Raw genomic sequence first — 19725 nt, 5'->3', positions numbered from 1 at the left:
CAGAGACGTGTCTCGGTCATGTCTACATTGTTCTCGAACCCGTAGGGTCCGCACGCTTAAGGTTACGATGACAGTTATATTATGAGTTTATGCATTTTGATGTACCGAAGGTTGTTCGGAGTCCCGGATGTGATCACGGACATGACGAGGAGTCTCGAAATGGTCGAGACGTAAAGATTGATATATTGGAAGCCTATATTTGGATATCGGAAGTGTTCCGGGTGAAATCGGGATTTTACCGGGTTACCGAGAGGGTTACCGGAACCCCCCGGGAGCCATATGGGCCATCATGGGCCTTAGTGGAAAGGAGAAAGGGGCAGCCCAAGGGGGCTGCGCGCCTCCCCCCTTCCCCTAGTCCTATTAGGACTAGGAGAGGTGGCCGGCCACCCCTCTCCCTCTTTCCCACTTGGGAATCCTAGTTGGAATAGGATTGGAGGGGGGAATCCTACTCCCAGAGGGAGTAGGACTCTCCTGCGCCTCCCCCCTTGGCCGGCCAGCCTCCCCTCCTCTCCTCCTTTATATACGGAGGCAGGGGCACCTCTAAACACACAAGTTGACACAAGTTGATCCACGTGATCTATTCCTTAGCCGTGTGCGGTGCCCCCTGCCACCATATTCCTCGATAATACTGTAGCGGAGTTTAGGCGAAGCCCTGCTGCTGTAGTTCATCAAGATCGTCACCACGCCGTCGTGCTGACGGAACTCTTCCCCGACACTTTGCTGGATCAGAGTCCGGGGATCGTCATCGAGCTGAACGTGTGCTCGAACTCGGAGGTGCCGTAGTTTCGGTGCTTGATCGGTTGGATCATGAAGACGTACGACTACTTCCTCTACGTCGTGTCATCGCTTCCGCAGTCGGTCTGCGTAGGGTACGTAGACAATACTCTTCCCCTCGTTGCTATGCATCACATGATCTTGCGTGTGCGTAGGAAAATTTTTGAAATTACTACGAAACCCAACAGTGGTATCAGAGCCATGTTATTGATGTTGATGTTATATGCACGAGTAGAACACAAGTAAGTTGTGGACGATACAAGTCATACTGCCTACCAGCATGTCATACTTTGGTTCGGCGGTATTGTTGGACGAGACGACCCAGACCAACCTTACGCGTACGCTTACGCGAGACCGGTTCCCTCGACGTGCTTTGCACAGAGATGGCTTGCGGGCGACTGCCTCTCCAACTTTAGTTGAACCAAGTATGGCTACGCCCGGTCCTTGCGAAGGTTAAAACGGAGTCTATTTGACAAACTATCGTTGTGGTTTTGATGCGTAGGTGAGATTGGTTCTTACTTAAGCCCGTAGCAGCCACGTAAAACATGCAACAACAAAGTAGAGGACGTCTAACTTGTTTTTGCAGGGCATGTTGTGATGTGATATGGTCAAGGCATGATGCTGAATTTTATTGTATGAGATGATCATGTTTTGTAACCAAGTTATCGGCAACTGGCAGGAGCCATATGGTTGTCGCTTTATTGTATGCAATGCAATCGCGATGTAATGCTTTACTTTATTACTAAACGGTAGTGATAGTCGTGGAAGCATAAGATTGGCGAGACGACAACGATGCTACGATGGAGATCAAGGTGTCGCGCCGGTGACGATGGTGATCATGACAGTGCTTCGGAGATGGAGATCACAAGCACAAGATGATGATGGCCATATCATATCACTTATATTGATTGCATGTGATGTTTATCTTTTTATGCATCTTATCTTGCTTTGATTGACGGTAGCATTATAAGATGATCTCTCACTAAATTATCAAGAAGTGTTCTCCCTGAGTATGCACCGTTGCCAAAGTTCGTCGTGCCCAGACACCACGTGATGATCGGGTGTGATAAGCTCTACGTCCATCTACAACGGGTGCAAGCCAGTTTTGCACACGCAGAATACTCAGGTTAAACTTGACGAGCCTAGCATATGCAGATATGGCCTCGGAACACGGAGACCGAAAGGTCGAGCGTGAATCATATAGTAGATATGATCAACATAACGATGTTCACCATTGAAAACTACTCCATCTCACGTGATGATCGGTTATGGTTTAGTTGATTTGGATCACGTGATCACTTAGAGGATTAGAGGGATGTCTATCTAAGTGGGAGTTCTTTAGTAATATGATTAATTGAACTTAAAATTTATCATGAACTTAGTCCCTTATAGTATCTTGCTTGTTTATGTTGATTGTAGATAGATGGCTCGTGCTGTTGTTCCGTTAAATTTTAATGCGTTCCTTGAGAAAGCAAAGTTGAAAGATGATGGTAGCAATTACACGGACTGGGTCCGTAACTTGAGGATTATCCTTATTGCTACACAGAAGAATTACGTCCTGGAAGCACCGCTGGGTGCCAGGCCTGCTGCTGGAGCAACGCCAGATGTTATGAACGTCTGGCAGAGCAAAGCTGATGACTACTCAATAGTTCAGTGTGCCATGCTTTACGGCTTAGAATCGGGACTTCAACGACGTTTTGAACGTCATGGAGCATATGAGATGTTCCAGGAGTTGAAGTTAATATTTCAAGCAAATGCCCGAATTGAGAGATATGAAGTCTCCAATAAGTTCTATAGCTGCAAGATGGAGGAGAACAGTTCTGTCAGTGAGCATATACTCAAAATGTCTGGGTATAATAATCACTTGATTCAATTGGGAGTTAATCTTCCGGATGATTGCGTCATTGACAGAATTCTCCAATCACTGCCACCAAGCTACAAGAGCTTCATGATGAACTATAATATGCAAGGGATGAACAAGACTATTCCCGAGCTCTTCGCAATGCTGAAAGCTGCGGAGGTAGAAATCAAAAAGGAGCATCAAGTGTTGATGGTTAACAAAACCACTAGTTTCAAGAAAAAGGGCAAAGGAAAGAAGAAAGGGAACTTCAAGAAGAACAGCAAGCAAGTTGCTGCTCAAGAGAAGAAACCCAAGTCTGGACCTAAGCCTGAAACTGAGTGCTTCTACTGCAAGCAGACTGGTCACTGGAAGCGGAACTGCCCCAAGTATTTGGCGGATAAGAAGGATGGCAAGGTGAACAAAGGTATATGTGATATACATGTTATTGATGTGTACCTTACCAATGCTCGCAGTAGCACCTGGGTATTTGATACTGGTTCTGTTGCTAATATTTGCAACTCGAAACAGGGGCTACGGATTAAGCGAAGATTGGCTAAGGACGAGGTGACGATGCGCGTGGGAAACGGTTCCAAAGTCGATGTGATCGCAGTCGGCACGCTACCTCTACATCTACCTTCGGGATTAATATTAGACCTAAATAATTGTTATTTGGTGCCAGCGTTGAGCATGAACATTATATCTGGATCTTGTTTAATGCGAGACGGTTATTCATTTAAATCAGAGAATAATGGTTGCTCTATTTATATGAGTAATATCTTTTATGGTCATGCACCCTTGAAGAGTGGTCTATTCTTATTGAATCTCGATAGTAGTAATACACATATTCATAATGTTGAAGCCAAAAGATGCAGAGTTGATAATGAAAGTGCAACTTATTTGTGGCACTGTCGTTTAGGTCATATCGGTGTAAAGCGCATGAAGAAACTCCATGCTGATGGACTTTTGGAACCACTTGATTATGAATCACTTGGTACTTGCGAACCGTGCCTCATGGGCAAGATGACTAAAACACTGTTCTCCGGTACTATGGAGAGAGCAACAGATTTGTTGGAAATCATACATGCCGATGTATGTGGTCCAATGAATATTGAGGCTCGAGGCGGATATCGTTATTTTCTCACCTTCACAGATGATTTGAGCAGATATGGATATATCTACTTAATGAAGCATAAGTCTGAAACATTTGAAAAGTTCAAAGAATTTCAGAGTGAAGTTGAAAATCATCGTAACAAGAAAATAAAGTTCCTACGATCTGATCGTGGAGGAGAATATTTGAGTTACGAGTTTGGTGTATATTTGAAAAACTGTGAAATAGTTTCACAACTCACGCCACCCGGAACACCACATCGCAATGGTGTGTCCGAACGTCGTAATCGTACTTTACTAGATATGGTGCGATCTATGATGTCTCTTACAGATTTACCGCTATCATTTTGGGGTTATGCTTTAGAGACGGCCGCATTCACGTTAAATAGGGCACCATCAAAATCCGTTGAGACGACGCCTTATGAACTATGGTTTGGCAAGAAACCAAAGTTGTCGTTTCTTAAAGTTTGGGGCTGCGATGCTTATGTGAAAAAGCTTCAACCTGATAAGCTCGAACCCAAATCGGAGAAATGTGTATTCATAGGATACCCAAAGGAAACTGTTGGGTACACCTTCTATCACAGATCCGAAGGCAAAACATTCGTTGCTAAGAATGGATCATTTCTAGAGAAGGAGTTTCTCTCGAAAGAAGTGAGTGGGAGGAAAGTAGAACTTGACGAGGTAACTGTACCTGCTCCCTTACTGGAGAGTAGTTCATCACAGAAAACTGTTTCAGTGACACCTACACCGGTTAGTGAGGAAGCCAATGATAATGATCATGAAACTTCAGATCAAGATACTACTGAACCACGTAGATCAACCAGAGTAAGATCCGCGCCAGAGTGGTACGGAAATCCTGTTCTGGAAGTCATGCTACTAGATCATGATGAACCTACGAACTATGAAGAAGCGATGGTGAGCCCAGATTCCGCAAAGTGGCTTGAAGCCATGAAATCTGAGATAGGATCCATGTATGAGAACAAAGTATGGACTTTGGTTGACTTGCCCGATGATCGGCAAGCAATTGAGAATAAATGGATCTTTAAGAAGAAGACTGACGCTGATGGTAATGTTACTGTCTACAAAGCTCGACTTGTCGCAAAAGGTTTTCGACAAGTTCAAGGGATTGACTACGATGAGACCTTCTCACCCGTAGCGATGCTTAAGTCCGTCCAAATCATGTTAGCAATTGCCGCATTTTATGATTATGAAATTTGGCAGATGGATGTCAAAACTGCATTCCTGAATGGATTTCTGGAAGAAGAGTTGTATATGATGCAACCGGAAGGTTTTGTCGATCCAAAGGGAGCTAACAAAGTGTGCAAGCTCCAGCGATCCATTTATGGACTGGTGCAAGCCTCTCGGAGTTGGAATAAACGTTTTGATAGTGTGATCAAAGCATTTGGTTTTATACAGACTTTCGGAGAAGCCTGTATTTACAAGAAAGTGAGTGGGAGCTCTGTAGCATTTCTGATATTATATGTGGATGACATATTACTGATTGGAAATGATATAGAATTTCTGGATAGCATAAAGGGATACTTGAATAAAAGTTTTTCAATGAAAGACCTCGGTGAAGCTGCTTACATATTAGGCATTAAGATCTATAGAGATAGATCAAGACGCTTAATTGGACTTTCACAAAGCACATACCTTGACAAAATATTGAAGAAGTTCAAAATGGATCAAGCAAAGAAAGGGTTCTTGCCTGTGTTACAAGGTGTGAAATTGAGTAAGACTCAATGCCCGACCACTGCAGAAGATAGAGAGAATATGAGAGATGTTCCCTATGCATCAGCCATAGGATCTATCATGTATGCAATGCTGTGTACCAGACCTGATGTATGCCTTGCTATAAGTTTAGCAGGGAGGTACCAAAGTAATCCAGGAGTGGATCACTGGACAGCGGTCAAGAACATCCTGAAATACCTGAAAAGGACTAAGGATATGTTTCTCGTATATGGAGGTGACAAAGAGCTCATCGTAAAAGGTTACGTTGATGCAAGCTTTGACACTGATCCAGACGATTCTAAATCGCAAACCGGATACGTGTTTACATTAAACGGAGGAGCTGTCAGTTGGTGCAGTTCTAAACAAAGCGTCGTAGCGGGATCTACATGTGAAGCGGAATACAGTGCTGCTTCGGAAGCAGCAAATGAAGGAGTCTGGATGAAGGAGTTCATATCCGATCTAGGTGTCATACCTAGTGCATCGGGTCCAATGAAAATCTTTTGTGACAATACTGGTGCAATTGCCTTAGCAAAGGAATCCAGATTTCACAAAAGGACCAAACACATCAAGAGACGCTTCAACTCCATCCGGGATCTAGTCCAGGTGGGAGACATAGAGATTTGCAAGATACATACGGATCTGAATGTTGCAGACCCGTTGACTAAGCCTCTTCCACGAGCAAAACATGATCAGCACCAAGGCTCCATGGGTGTTAGAATCATTACAGTGTAATCTAGATTATTGACTCTAGTGCAAGTGGGAGACTGAAGGAAATATGCCCTAGAGGCAATAATAAAGTTATTATTTATTTCCTTATAATCATGATAAATGTTTATTATTCATGCTAGAATTGTATTTACCGGAAACATAATACATGTGTGAATACATAGACAAACAGAGTGTCACTAGTATGCCTCTACTTGACTAGCTCGTTAATCAAAGATGGTTATGTTTCCTAACCATGAACAATGAGTTGTTATTTGATTAACGAGGTCACATCATTAGTAGAATGATCTGATTGACATGACCCATTCCATTAGCTTAGCACCCGATCGTTTAGTATGTTGCTATTGCTTTCTTCATGACTTATACATGTTCCTATGACTATGAGATTATGCAACTCCCGTTTACCGGAGGAACACTTTGGGTACTACCAAACGTCACAACGTAACTGGGTGATTATAAAGGAGTACTACAGGTGTCTCCAATGGTCGATGTTGGGTTGGCGTATTTCGAGATTAGGATTTGTCACTCCGATTGTCGGAGAGGTATCTCTGGGCCCTCTCGGTAATACACATCACATAAGCCTTGCAAGCATTACAACTAATATGTTAGTTGTGAGATGATGTATTACGGAACGAGTAAAGAGACTTGCCGGTAACGAGATTGAACTAGGTATTGGATACCGACGATCGAATCTCGGGCAAGTAACATACCGATGACAAAGGGAACAACGTATGTTGTTATGCAGTCTGACCGATAAAGATCTTCGTAGAATATGTAGGAGCCAATATGGGCATCCAGGTCCCGCTATTGGTTATTGACCAGAGACGTGTCTCGGTCATGTCTACATTGTTCTCGAACCCGTAGGGTCCGCACGCTTAAGGTTACGATGACAGTTATATTATGAGTTTATGCATTTTGATGTACCGAAGGTTGTTCGGAGTCCCGGATGTGATCACGGACATGACGAGGAGTCTCGAAATGGTCGAGACGTAAAGATTGATATATTGGAAGCCTATATTTGGATATCGGAAGTGTTCCGGGTGAAATCGGGATTTTACCGGGTTACCGAGAGGGTTACCGGAACCCCCCGGGAGCCATATGGGCCATCATGGGCCTTAGTGGAAAGGAGAAAGGGGCAGCCCAAGGGGGCTGCGCGCCTCCCCCCTTCCCCTAGTCCTATTAGGACTAGGAGAGGTGGCCGGCCACCCCTCTCCCTCTTTCCCACTTGGGAATCCTAGTTGGAATAGGATTGGAGGGGGGAATCCTACTCCCAGAGGGAGTAGGACTCTCCTGCGCCTCCCCCCTTGGCCGGCCAGCCTCCCCTCCTCTCCTCCTTTATATACGGAGGCAGGGGCACCTCTAAACACACAAGTTGACACAAGTTGATCCACGTGATCTATTCCTTAGCCGTGTGCGGTGCCCCCTGCCACCATATTCCTCGATAATACTGTAGCGGAGTTTAGGCGAAGCCCTGCTGCTGTAGTTCATCAAGATCGTCACCACGCCGTCGTGCTGACGGAACTCTTCCCCGACACTTTGCTGGATTGGAGTCCGGGGATCGTCATCGAGCTGAACGTGTGCTCGAACTCGGAGGTGCCGTAGTTTCGGTGCTTGATCGGTTGGATCGTGAAGACGTACGACTACTTCCTCTACGTCGTGTCATCGCTTCCGCAGTCGGTCTGCGTAGGGTACGTAGACAATACTCTTCCCCTCGTTGCTATGCATCACATGATCTTGCGTGTGCGTAGGAAATTTTTTGAAATTACTACGAAACCCAACATTTCTGTAGTGGACACTGAATTCGAACGGCGCGCCTCTTCGGCCGCTGCTTGTTCGCTTCGTCTCCCTTTGTTGCTTCACCTCCCGCCGCAGCCTCTTCGCGTCCTTCTCCTGTGCCTATATAAGAGAGGTCGCTCCTCTCTAGAGAGATACACTAGAAGATCCCCTTCCTCTCGCCACAAAGTTCCTGAGCACTGCGCTGCTGCTACGATCTTCCCCATCCCGGCTTGCGGTGTGCACCGCAGGTGGGGACAGTAGGCCTCCGAAACCGCGCCTTTTGAGTCCTGTATGGGAGAAGGGTGATAAGGTTTTTGGGGAGCGCTCAGCACGACTACTGGCTGCTTCATCACGGACGATCCGGTCGCCGACGACTACTTCCCCGACGACGACTTCTTCCCCGACGTCCACGACCTCCTCGACGACATGGCAGGCGAGGACACCGACCCCAAGTCCAGCGCTTCTGCTGCTGCTGTCCCGTACGTGTTCTTGTCTTTCCTGTTAAAGGTTCTGCCGCAGTTCCTTGTTCTAGTCCTTGTCCTACACATGTTAGGTTCTACTTCATATATGCTACTTGCTATACTGTCTGCTTTAGATATGATAGGCTACGGTTCATATATGCAGAAGCTATTTACCTTCTCTCTGTCAGAACGTATGACTTGTTTTATCTCTTCTATATTAGTCATGCTTTATCTAGTATTTCTGTTAATAAAATCATTTGGTAAATTGCTCATATTTCCAACATTAGCTTCTATGCATTTTTATTCAGAGTTGGGGATCTGGATGTTTATTTGGATTAAAACTGAAGGGTACACTTTATTTGAAATCTTACGTGCTGACAATTTCAGGCTACATGAGCTTGTATGCATCAGTTTGAATATGAATAACAACAACCGAATTAAAACTGAAGGGTACATCCAGATCCATTTAGTACACTTCATTTGATGTTGAATGCATCCGAAGTGTACCATTCAGGCCACATGAGGTTCTATGCATCAGATTAAAACCTAAATTTCTCATGCAATGACAATTCGCTAGATGTTGAATGTATTTGGATGAATGAAGTGTGCTAACATGTGTACCCTTTGCACATTAAAACTGGAGCATAGAAATTTTATGTTATTTGAAACTGGGTAAACTCCTGCTCAGTGGATCATTGACTAATCTGGTTCAGTTTGATGGTCAGATTGATTCCGCTATTAAGAACAAACAGTGTTATAGTTTGCGCGGAATTCTATCTGCCAAAATTCAGAATCCTATGGTTCTCTAGATATTGAAAATTATATCTATAGGTAGCTCCTAATCTTCATTGTGTTATGTGACAATTTTTTTTACTTTTGTACCTGATACTTTTATCATCATCTCGAACCCTCGGTTGTATATATACCATAAATTATTTTTGAACAGTTGTATACCTTGTACCACCGACTAATATATTCTATTTCTTTCTCACGATAAAACACCTTTTAGAAATAGCAATCTGATGTGGATATCTTCAGGAATCAAGAAGCGAATGAGATAAGGCAAGTGGACTTCTCATTTGGTCACATGATATGGCACAACTGCATCAAAGTAACTATTTTCGTCAGGATTTATTGCCCAAATGTGTTTGTGTAAAAACACAAGAATGCATTTCTCTTCATCATTCTGATGGTAAAAGAAAATATGTCGAACAATTGTTTATCATGTATACACCTAAACTATTTTGGCGCAATGCACCTGCTACTTGCTTATTCGTCAGCATGGCTTGTTCTTTCTTGCGAAAACAATGTTGCTTTCTATTTTGCTCGTGTGTGTAAATCTACTTTGCAGGCCGTCTAGATAATGTTTCCCGTGGTGTGTAGTAAATCCAACATTGTTGTTCTTTGTCCCTTCTTATATTACTCTAGATTAGAATATGTCTCAGGAGTCAAGATCATCCCTCAGGATCCCAATTTCCTTCCTCATTTCATCTTTGTCGCCTCATGTCCTTCTCAATTTAGATTAGAGAATATCTCTCTCAGGATTCCTTCCTTATTTCGTTGCCTCACTTTCCAGTTAATTAGCCTCTCTTTCCTTCCTTGTTTTTCTGTAATGATTTCCGAGACGGCTTCCTGACACCTAGGAAACTAAAAAACGTATATGAATTGAGTAGTTGGATGTAAAAACCGAGGTGGGACTATTTATTACTGAATCAATTTGTATTTTTACAAATAACACATGCTAGCTTCGTTGGCCGTGCTGTGAGTTCGAGTCTTGTCACCAGCAAGTATTTTTGCCTCAAATTGGGGATAGGTGGGCTGGATTAATTGGGCCAATTTCTGTGCGCGCGTAGGCCCACTTGGGGCGCCAGAATGGCCCAGCCAGAGGCGATAGCAAGGAGGGGGCGTACCAGAAACGGGCGAACAAACCTCACACAAAAATTATAATGTCCAACATAAAAAAATTCAAGTTCATCAAATTGCACCAATCTGATATAAATCATACGAATCAAATCAAATCCATATTTATTTTTGGCAGTGTTCGTCAGACCACAAAATAAATGGGTAATGATATGAAGGGGTAATCTGCGCTAGTCCTTGCACCATGGAGAATAAGCATCTTCTTGCCATTCACAAACTGGGAAATAAACATTAGAGCAGGGTAAACCACATAAATACTATTTCTAGTTTCTCAACATGGAAGGTTCGAAAGCAACAACTTTTCCAATAGCATCTGGAAAAAATGATATGTAGGTATCCACATGATATATATGGCATGAGGGCTTTTACCATAGCCGATCCATATTTTCTGCGCATGATTTGCAAATAATCTGATTACTCCTAGTCACAGCCAGAACTTTTTATTTCAAGGTATATGATCTTGGGATAAATTTTTGTTCTCAATGTCAAAATACCAAATGCCCATAACTAAGAACCACATCCTAAAAGCAAGCATTTTCATGAGAATCAGCAAAAGCGCGCACACACACAGACCATAAATGTTTGTTGAACAGCAAATCAAGCTACTGATTTCCATCACATGGCAACTCGAAAAAAATCATATGTGGCTGTGTACTACATATATCCTAATAGACGTCCAACCAATGAAGTCACATCACATTAAACACCTAATAATGTTTATCCACTTGGACTAACATATCAAGATCAAAGTCTGCTCACCATAGGTGGCTGGAGTCACGTATATAAACAGTGATTGCCAATGCGTGGCCACCGTCCGACTACCGCTACAGCTTCCATTCCTTGTCTCTTTATTCACATGTACCCAGCAGAAGCATACATATCTACATATCATGAATGGATTGTAATCAGCAAGCAGCAGCCTTCTGTATGTAGATGTGTAACAGTAAGCGAGTAGCAGCATGAAAAATCGGTAGTAACAGGCTGTTGTTCTCTTCTCCGATCTCTCTATACATGGAATAGTAGTATAGCACAAAAGAGCAGCAAATAGAGCAAAAGCAGAGCAGCCTCAGCAAGGTAACATACCTCAGAGGAAGACTATTTTTTTTTCTTAACTCAGATATAAAACCGCAATGAATTGTATAACTATCTCCTCTTATGAATACAAATATTGTACACTAAATAGCAAATTAAATTACTGTTATCATTATCTACATTATATTGTAGAGCGAGCATATATTTATACACAAGAGACATATATTTGCAAGTGTTTCTTACTATCAACACCTAGAGCTAAAATAAGTAGACCTAAAATGAAATTCGAGATGGGCGTATATCACAACAAAAAGTACAAAAAGTTCCCATAAGAATAAGAAGAACAAAAAGTTCATTGTGTACCTTCGATGAGTATACACCAGTACTTCTATCAGTGACCCAGAGTAAAGATTAGGCTTTGCCTTGCTATATTAGTGTAGAATCTCTACTCCTAATGTCTCAGTTGGTAGGTCGCATTCCGGGTTTTATTTTCGTCCCACCTCACCCGGTCTTTTTTGGTACTTTTTTGGTACTTGCTCCCACCTCCCGCTCAGCCGAGACGGTTTATTTTCGTACTCCCTCCCACCTTCCAGGTAGTTCCCTCCACGCAAAAAAAATCGAACCAACCAATCTCTACTCCTAATGAAGCAGTTGGTAGCCTCGTACGGTTTATTTTCGTCCCACCTACCATGGTTTTATTTGGTACCTGCTCCCACCTCCCAATTTTGTCGGTTTTTTTTGTCGGTTTTTTATTCGCCCCCCTCCCACTGGCCGGACAAACCCAACGTTTATTTGGTAACACAATGAATTCACATATGGTGATTGATTTCTTCTTTGGTAACCCAACTAACGGATGGTAATCAATCTTCAAATATCAAAACCAAACATACAAGGCAACAATTAATTCATTTTTTTCTGACCGGTTATTTTTCGTCTCCCCTCCCACATACCTTTTCGCTTCACCGCCCACATAAACCCATCGGATTAGTTACCATATAAAAGAATTAATCACAATCAATCAAGCATTGATGGGATATTTCCTTACATTGATGTGATTTTCATTTCTTATCATGAATCATACACGTCAAAAAAAGGTATAGCGTGCGAGTATCGTGGGCACATGCCCTACAAATCCGAAAATGCCTATAAAAATTAAATCAGAATCAATCAAGCATTGCTGGTATATTTTACTTGTTTTGATGGGATTTTTGTACACGGTACCATTAACTCGATCCTCCCACCGCTGCCCTCCTCACGAGCCTGGACGGCCGATCCTCTCGACGTCTACCCTCATGTGTCCTCGCGCCGCCATCATCTTCTTCTCTCCGATCTCCTTGACTAGGAGGACTCCTTTGTGCCCCAGGCCCTGGCCGACGCCGACGACTCCTCGGTACTCCACCCGCGCCATCACATCCGACGCAGGCGAAACTCCAGCTGATGCCACGGGATCCACATCCTACGCTCGTCGGCCATCTTCCACTCCGGCTGCTGCATGGTGCCGCCGCTCCGGGAGGCAACCTGGCAGGGGCAGACGTAGCCGTCCTCGTGCAGCCCGACCCATGTGTCTAGCTCGGCGGCGAAGTAGCCTCGGCCTCTGAAAGGCAGCATCCACTCCCCATGGCGCCTCCACTTGCAGCTCCTGGTGTCGACGGAGTACGTGCCGCAGACCGCCCTGCTCCACGAGGACACGAATATGGTGCGCCCGTCCGGGTGCAGCGCGTAGAAGATCATCTCGTCCTTGGTGAAGGGCGTCGGCATGCTTTTCCAAGACCAGTAGGTGGGCAGCAGGTCGTCGTCTTCCGTCGTCGGTGGCTTCGCCATCGCCTCAAAGGACACAGGCCGCTCCATGAAGTGGAAGGCGAACGCGTACAGCGCGTCGCCGGCGCCGGAGGTCAGGAAGGTGTTGGAGCCACAAAGCAGTGCGTCTCGAACGGGAGGGCCGACGGGCAGTCCGACGGTGTCAGTGTCGTAGAAGAGGGTTCCGGCGTGTATGTTGCTCGTGGCGATGATGTTGCTGCCCAGGGCTGCGAACTACATGGCACGGCCACGCTCAGGTGACACTAGCCGGAGGACAGGGGGGCGCTAAGGTCGGGACTGTCGGCATCGATCTTGCGGATGGTGAAGCCCTTGTGCCAGTCGTCTAGAACCAGATAGAAGCTCTTCTCCTTGTTGCCGCTGCGGTCGTGGTAGTAGTTGGGCTCATCCTCCTCGCCCTGCCTTCTTTGCTTAGACATCCCGCCCCCGACTGACTGAATTCTGAAGTATATACCAGAAAAACACGTACGCAGACAAAAACACTCGAATAGATTGGACGTAGCTGGCTAACCACGGTTGATGTATTATCGATCTACTAGAAGCAACACGGATACGCGCAAGCAATTGATACACACGGGCATGCCTCGTGCCCGCTGATCTTTCTATTGGTCTCTGGGTGTACTGTTTATAGGGGTGCAGGGTAATACGTATATATAGCTATAGCTAGGACTTGCAACATAACCGATTCGGGACGGAACTACTGATCCTACTTGGTGATGGATTCCTGCACAAGCCGGACATGAGACGTGCTTTTTTCTTGAGGGAAATGCCGCCACCGCAGCCGCCAGCGCGGAACCCTAGGGCAGGGCGCTAGGATCCCCAAAGCAGGGCGGGCAGCGAGGAGCGGCGCAAGGAGGCCGTGTCTGGTCGTTCCCGCCACCAGCGCTAAACCCCAGGTATTTACGTTCCGTGTCCTCCCCGCACTCTACGCTGATACATCAGCGAGGAGCTGACGGTGGAAATGCTACTCCTCCCCGAACTCTATGATGCTTGATTCGATCTCGTGGAATGGAGCCATGACGGTGGGCAAGGCTATTGAGTTTGCTCCTAACGCCGGCTTGGGCGATGGGTGGGACGAATGCGAGCAGCGGCCAATGGCGGACATGGACTCAAGCCAGCACAGGTCCACAGCGGTAGAGGAGAGACACCACCCACCACCCATCGATGCAGTGAGGAGTGTGGTGTTCTACAGTATGGTAATTGGTAAAAGTTTTTGGTCCTATAATATCAGAGAGAGAGAGAGAGAGAGAGAGCATATTACATAAAAATAACGCTGAGAATTTAGATGCATTGTTTGTCACGGAGCTGTGACTGGCCAATTTACATGAAATTAATCCCCTTAGTTGTGGTTGCAAATATAATACACCTAATCCATATTGTTATGCACTAGCGTGTGTGTGTGAGATAGATGGATTATGGTCTCATACCCAATAAGATAGATATGTGCGTGTGTTAGAGAGAGAGAGGGGGGGAGAGGGGGAGAGACAGTGAAGAAGAGGGACCGAAAGAGTGTGTGTGAGAGAATTTGATGGTAAAAAAGGTCGCCAATGTCACTTGATATGTATGAGAATATTAAATGTAATATTAACATGATTAATATTAAACTCTTAAAGTTACGGAAATGTTACCCGTTGCAACGCACGGGCGTTCTTCTAGTACAAATAACTAAGGACAAATAGAAAGATTACCAACAAATGGTGTTTATCCCTGCTCTTTCTTCGTGTAGCTCAGCCAGCGGGCTAAGGAGGTTGATGTCGTTCTGCAACATCTGCTCTGATTCCAAACAAAAAAGACAGACATGTTAAATTCCATGGCAAACTGCAGGGAAGCAGGAGCATCGTGCCGTAGGAGAGTATCTGGAGGCAACAACTACACATATGTATGTGCAGTTAGGCACCATTATTTGTTTGGCACTATAATTGAAGAGAAGGAAAACCAATATTAGTGTTTGCACAATAACGCTTCTCTGCTAAATATTGCAAGAGATTAACTTTACTAACCATTTATATCCTCTGGTTTCTCCAGTTAAGCACTTCCTTTGAGTGGAAACTACTGAAGAAGAGAAATAAATAAACAGAAGCAGGAATTGATTCATGAAAAACTTGCCATGACAGATGGCATCCCAATAGACATTGTTGAACTGCTTTTGAGAAGTCAGGATGAGAGACCATGTATAACTAATGCTAATTCTGCTGAAGATTGACACTATTTTTCAGCAGAAGCATTTGAAATCACACTATTGAGCAGAAGCCTTTGGAACCAGATCGTTCTAGGATTGAGGGAACGTAGGCTAGACCGCTAGAGTGGCAGCGAGCTCACCGAGAGGGAGGAGAGGTGCTGTCCGGAGGGCTCGCCTGTAGTTGGATCTGGCCACTCGGCGACGACGAGCCATGGAGGGGGCGCGCTGGAGGGAGCAGCTTGGGTTCTCGGCCTCTGCCATGCTCACCCTGCCGTACCTCCCCTCGTTTCTCTCCTTCTACCTTGTTTTTTCTCCCTCTCATCCTTCCTCGTTTTCTTCCAGGAGCATGCGAGAACAACCATGGTGCCGCCCCGGAGAACCCCGACGCCTTGCAAGTTCCCGCCTCCGCTCGCCTGGATCCGTACGCCGCCGTCGTTCCGCACGTCCATCCCGTCCGCCGCTGCCCTGTGCAGACTTCGCTTGATCGGATCGAACGGGAGAACCACCTGCCGCCCCACACACTCGTTGAGCCGCCTCGATTCGGAGATAGGGGTAGGCGGGGCGGCGAGGTAGGTGGTAGAGGCGCGCGGCGGCGGCTGGCGGCGCACGCTGAGGCGGGGCGGGGCGTGGCAGGAGGTGCGACGACGGTGGAAGGCCGCGGGTGGAGGTGGAGAAACTGGAGATGGGATCGCGAGGCACGGTCATTTTTCTTCTTCTTTTCTCTCGCACGTACCAGTTCGTGTGACTTTTTACTAGGAGTGCGGGTTGAATAGTGAAAACAGCAGGATTATTTTGCAAAAAGGTGCGACGGTGAACCGGACGGACCCAAATTAATACCACCTCATTTATATTATGATTTTGTCTATACAAATCATATAAAAGCGTATTATAGCATAAAAAGAAAGTATATTGTGACGATAAACCCACGGAGTCAATCTGTGAAAAATCATACACCTCTAGCCTAATAAGCATCTCTCAAGCCCCCTCTCCGGTCCACATCCCCATTTTACAAAAAGTAGCTAGTTTACAATTTTTTTGTTAACAAGTTAATTCTTTGTCCCTATGCATAGTAATTCTCACATTTGATACTTGGATTGGACGGTGAACTTCAGAAATTCACCTCATCTCTTCTTCTTCGGAATGTCTATCCCTTGCTAGTCTCATAAATATGAGGTCTCTAAATAACAATGAAAAAATAGCACGCTACAAAATATAGCAAGGCCCTTCTCGAAATGCTACACAAGTTATAGCATGCTATATTTCAAAATAGCGTTTACAAAAAATGCCAAATATATCCATAAATAAAGTATTTCAGTAGCTTAAGACACCATCATAGAGAGACATAATCTTGCCAGATAGGAAGCACAAATTTTAAACTGAATGTCAAATTGTAGTCAATCTATTTAACATATATTAACTCTGAACACTGAGCATCGAGCCTACATCTACCGTGCAATAACCAGAAAGTAAACTTGTGCTTCCCTATTTTTCTGATATTTTTCATTATTTGAACGTTATAACGCTACATGCTACAACGTTATAGCGCCCTCTAGCGTGCTAATTGCATGAATAGCGCCATAGCGGCTGAATTTGCTGAAATATAGCGTTTTCTTCTAAATACACTATAACGGCGCTATAACATCGTTATAACATGCTATTTTTTCGTAGGAAGAAAGTATCATGATTAGTTTCGGACAAAAAATGTTGGGTAAAGGAGATATGTTGGTCTAGTTTTCATTATCATGGAGTTATGCATCAGTAGAAAGCACGTCTATCCCTATACATGTCCTTACTCATTAATGATCACAGGCCATGATTATATTAGCATCCAATTGTATCAAAAAAATTGGAATAAGGACGGCAAATATCAAACTACTTGATCAGATTGTTTTCGGTTATCAATTTTGTGAAATAATGACAAAAAATATCAAACTATTTAAAATAATTTGGGTATTCTCTGAAATTAATTCAATGATTAATTGTATGGAACAACATTTAGATAGAAAACATTATGTCTCAAACATTCTACCTGTTTGGGGTTTAATCTATCAACAAAACCAATGATTGTATGATGCCTCCCCCATGCACCAGAATCACAGAGCGAAAGGGACAAATTGCTCATCTGTAGTAATAAAGGACATATATGTGTGATACCAACTTGTAACGCCCTTGATGCGGCTATATCTCCCACGTGTCGAAGCACGACTTAGAGGCATAACCGCATTGAAAGCAATATCGCAAGTGAGGTAATCTTCACACAACCCATGTAATACAATAAGGGAAAAAAGATACATAGTTGGCTTACAATCACCACTTCACACAAATACATGAATAAAGCATTACATCATCCAAATACAATCAAGGTCCGACTACGGAACCAAAATAAAAGAAGAACCCCAAGTGCGACAAAGGTCCCCGATCGATCCCAACTGGGCTCCACTACTGATCAACCAGAACGAAACAAAACAAAGAACAAGATCTTCATCGAGCTCCTCCTGAGCTTGGTTGCGTCATCTGCACGGACTCATCGGCACCTGCAAGCTGGTTTTGGAAGTATCTGTGAGCCACGGGGACTCGGCAATCTCGCACCCTCGCGATCAAAACTATTTAAGCTTATGGGTAAGGTAAAGGTATGAGGTGGAGCTGCAGCAAGCGGCTAGCATATATGGTGGCTAACATACGCAAATGAGAGCGAGAAGAGAAGGCAAAGCACGGTCGATAAAAGTATGATTAAGAAGTGATCCTAAAACAACCTACGCCAAGCATAACTCCAACACCGTGCTCACTTTCCGGACTCCGCCGGAAAGAGACCATCACGGTTACACACGCGGTTGATGCATTTTAATTAAGGTCAACTTCAGGTTTCCTACAACCGGACGTTAACAAATTTCCATCTGCCCATAATCGCGGGCACAGCTTTCGAAAGTTCAAATTCCTGCAGGGGTGTCCCAACTTAGCCCATGACAAGCTCTCACGGTCAACGAAGGAATAGACCTCCTGCCGAGACATTCCGATCAGACTCGGTATCCCGGTTCTACAAGACATCCTCGACAATGGTAAAACAAGTCCAGCAAGACCGCTCGATGCGCCGACATCCTGATGGGAGCTGCACATATCTCGTTCTCAGGGCAACACCGGATAAGCAATCCGTACAACTAAAACCAGCCCTCGAGTTTCCCCGAGGTGGCGCTGCAAAGGGCTCTAGTTTGGACCAACACTTAGACAAGCACTGGCCCGGGGGGTTAAAATAAAGATGACCCTTGGGCTGGCCTGACCCAAGGGGAAAAAGGCTAGGTGGCAAATGGTAAAACCAATGTTGGGCCTCGCTGGAGGAGTTTTATTCAAGGCGAACTGTCAAGGGGTTCCCATTATAACCCAACCGCGTGAGGAACGCAAAATCCGGGAACATAACACCGATATGACGGAAACTAGGGCGGCAAGAGTGGAACAAAACACCAGGCATAAGGCCGAGCCTTCCACCCTTTACCAAGTATATAGATGCATTAATTAAATAAGATATATTGTGATATCCCAACAAGTAAACATGTTCCAACAAGGAACAATATCTCCATGTTCCCACAAGGAACAAACTTCAATCTTCACCTGCAACTAACAACGCTATAAGAGGGGCTGAGCAAAGTGGTAACATAGCCAAACAATGGTTTGCTAGGACAAGGTGGTTAGAGGCTTGGTTCAACAATATGGGAGGCATGATAAGCGAGTGGTAGGTATCGCAGCATAGGCATAGCAAAAGAGCGAGCATCTAGCAAGCAAAGATAGAAGTGATTTCGAGGGTATGATCATCTTGCCTGAAATCCCGCAAGGAAGAAGAACGAGTCCATGAAGAAGACAAACGGACGTAGACGAACGGATCCTCACAAACGCGACGTTACCGGAACCAACCCGAAGAAGCAAACACCGGAAAGAAGCACACAACATAGTAAACAACCAACACATGAACATGGTATGATATGCGGGATGCGGTATGCGATGCATATGCATGATTTGCAAGGGAATGAATGAACCTGGCCTCGACTTGGAAATCCAAGTGTGCCACTGGAAAGGTGAGATGAAATTACTTGAAAACGATATAAAAATCACCGGAATCGGAGTTACGGTTTGGAAAAGGCAAGCAATTTAAATATGGCACCGGTCTGCGATAAACAACAAGTAGCCATCTAAATGCAACAAGTTAAACATGCTACAGCACCCAAATATGGCAACAAAATATATGGCGGGGATCCATTCATGATGCTTAACAAAAGATGAACACTGAGCTACGGCCAATTCATCCATTAACAGGTTCAAACAAGCATGGCAAAAGAGCAATTGGTAAACAGATTTCAGACTTAGTGAAATTAACA

The 19725-nt window shown here is 44.7% G+C and overlaps 1 long non-coding RNA gene and 1 pseudogene across 1 annotated transcript; both read right to left on the bottom strand.

The window, feature by feature from the left end:
- Window positions 1-10385: 10385 nt before the first annotated feature.
- LOC123188306 (uncharacterized) lies at window positions 10386-14859 on the bottom strand (annotated as a pseudogene).
- LOC123188307 (uncharacterized) lies at window positions 10927-16087 on the bottom strand. Its single transcript, XR_006494521.1, has 3 exons — window positions 15183-16087; window positions 14871-15095; window positions 10927-11216 (listed from the first exon to the last, which is right to left on the bottom strand). It is a non-coding gene; the product is annotated as an uncharacterized lncRNA (long non-coding RNA).
- Window positions 16088-19725: the final 3638 nt, after the last annotated feature.

This window comes from Triticum aestivum, chromosome 2A (genome assembly GCF_018294505.1).
Source record: "Triticum aestivum cultivar Chinese Spring chromosome 2A, IWGSC CS RefSeq v2.1, whole genome shotgun sequence".
Taxonomy (NCBI): domain Eukaryota; kingdom Viridiplantae; phylum Streptophyta; class Magnoliopsida; order Poales; family Poaceae; genus Triticum; species Triticum aestivum.
Note: the sequence above shows the minus strand (reverse complement) of the source record. Positions and strands in the feature narration are given on the sequence as shown.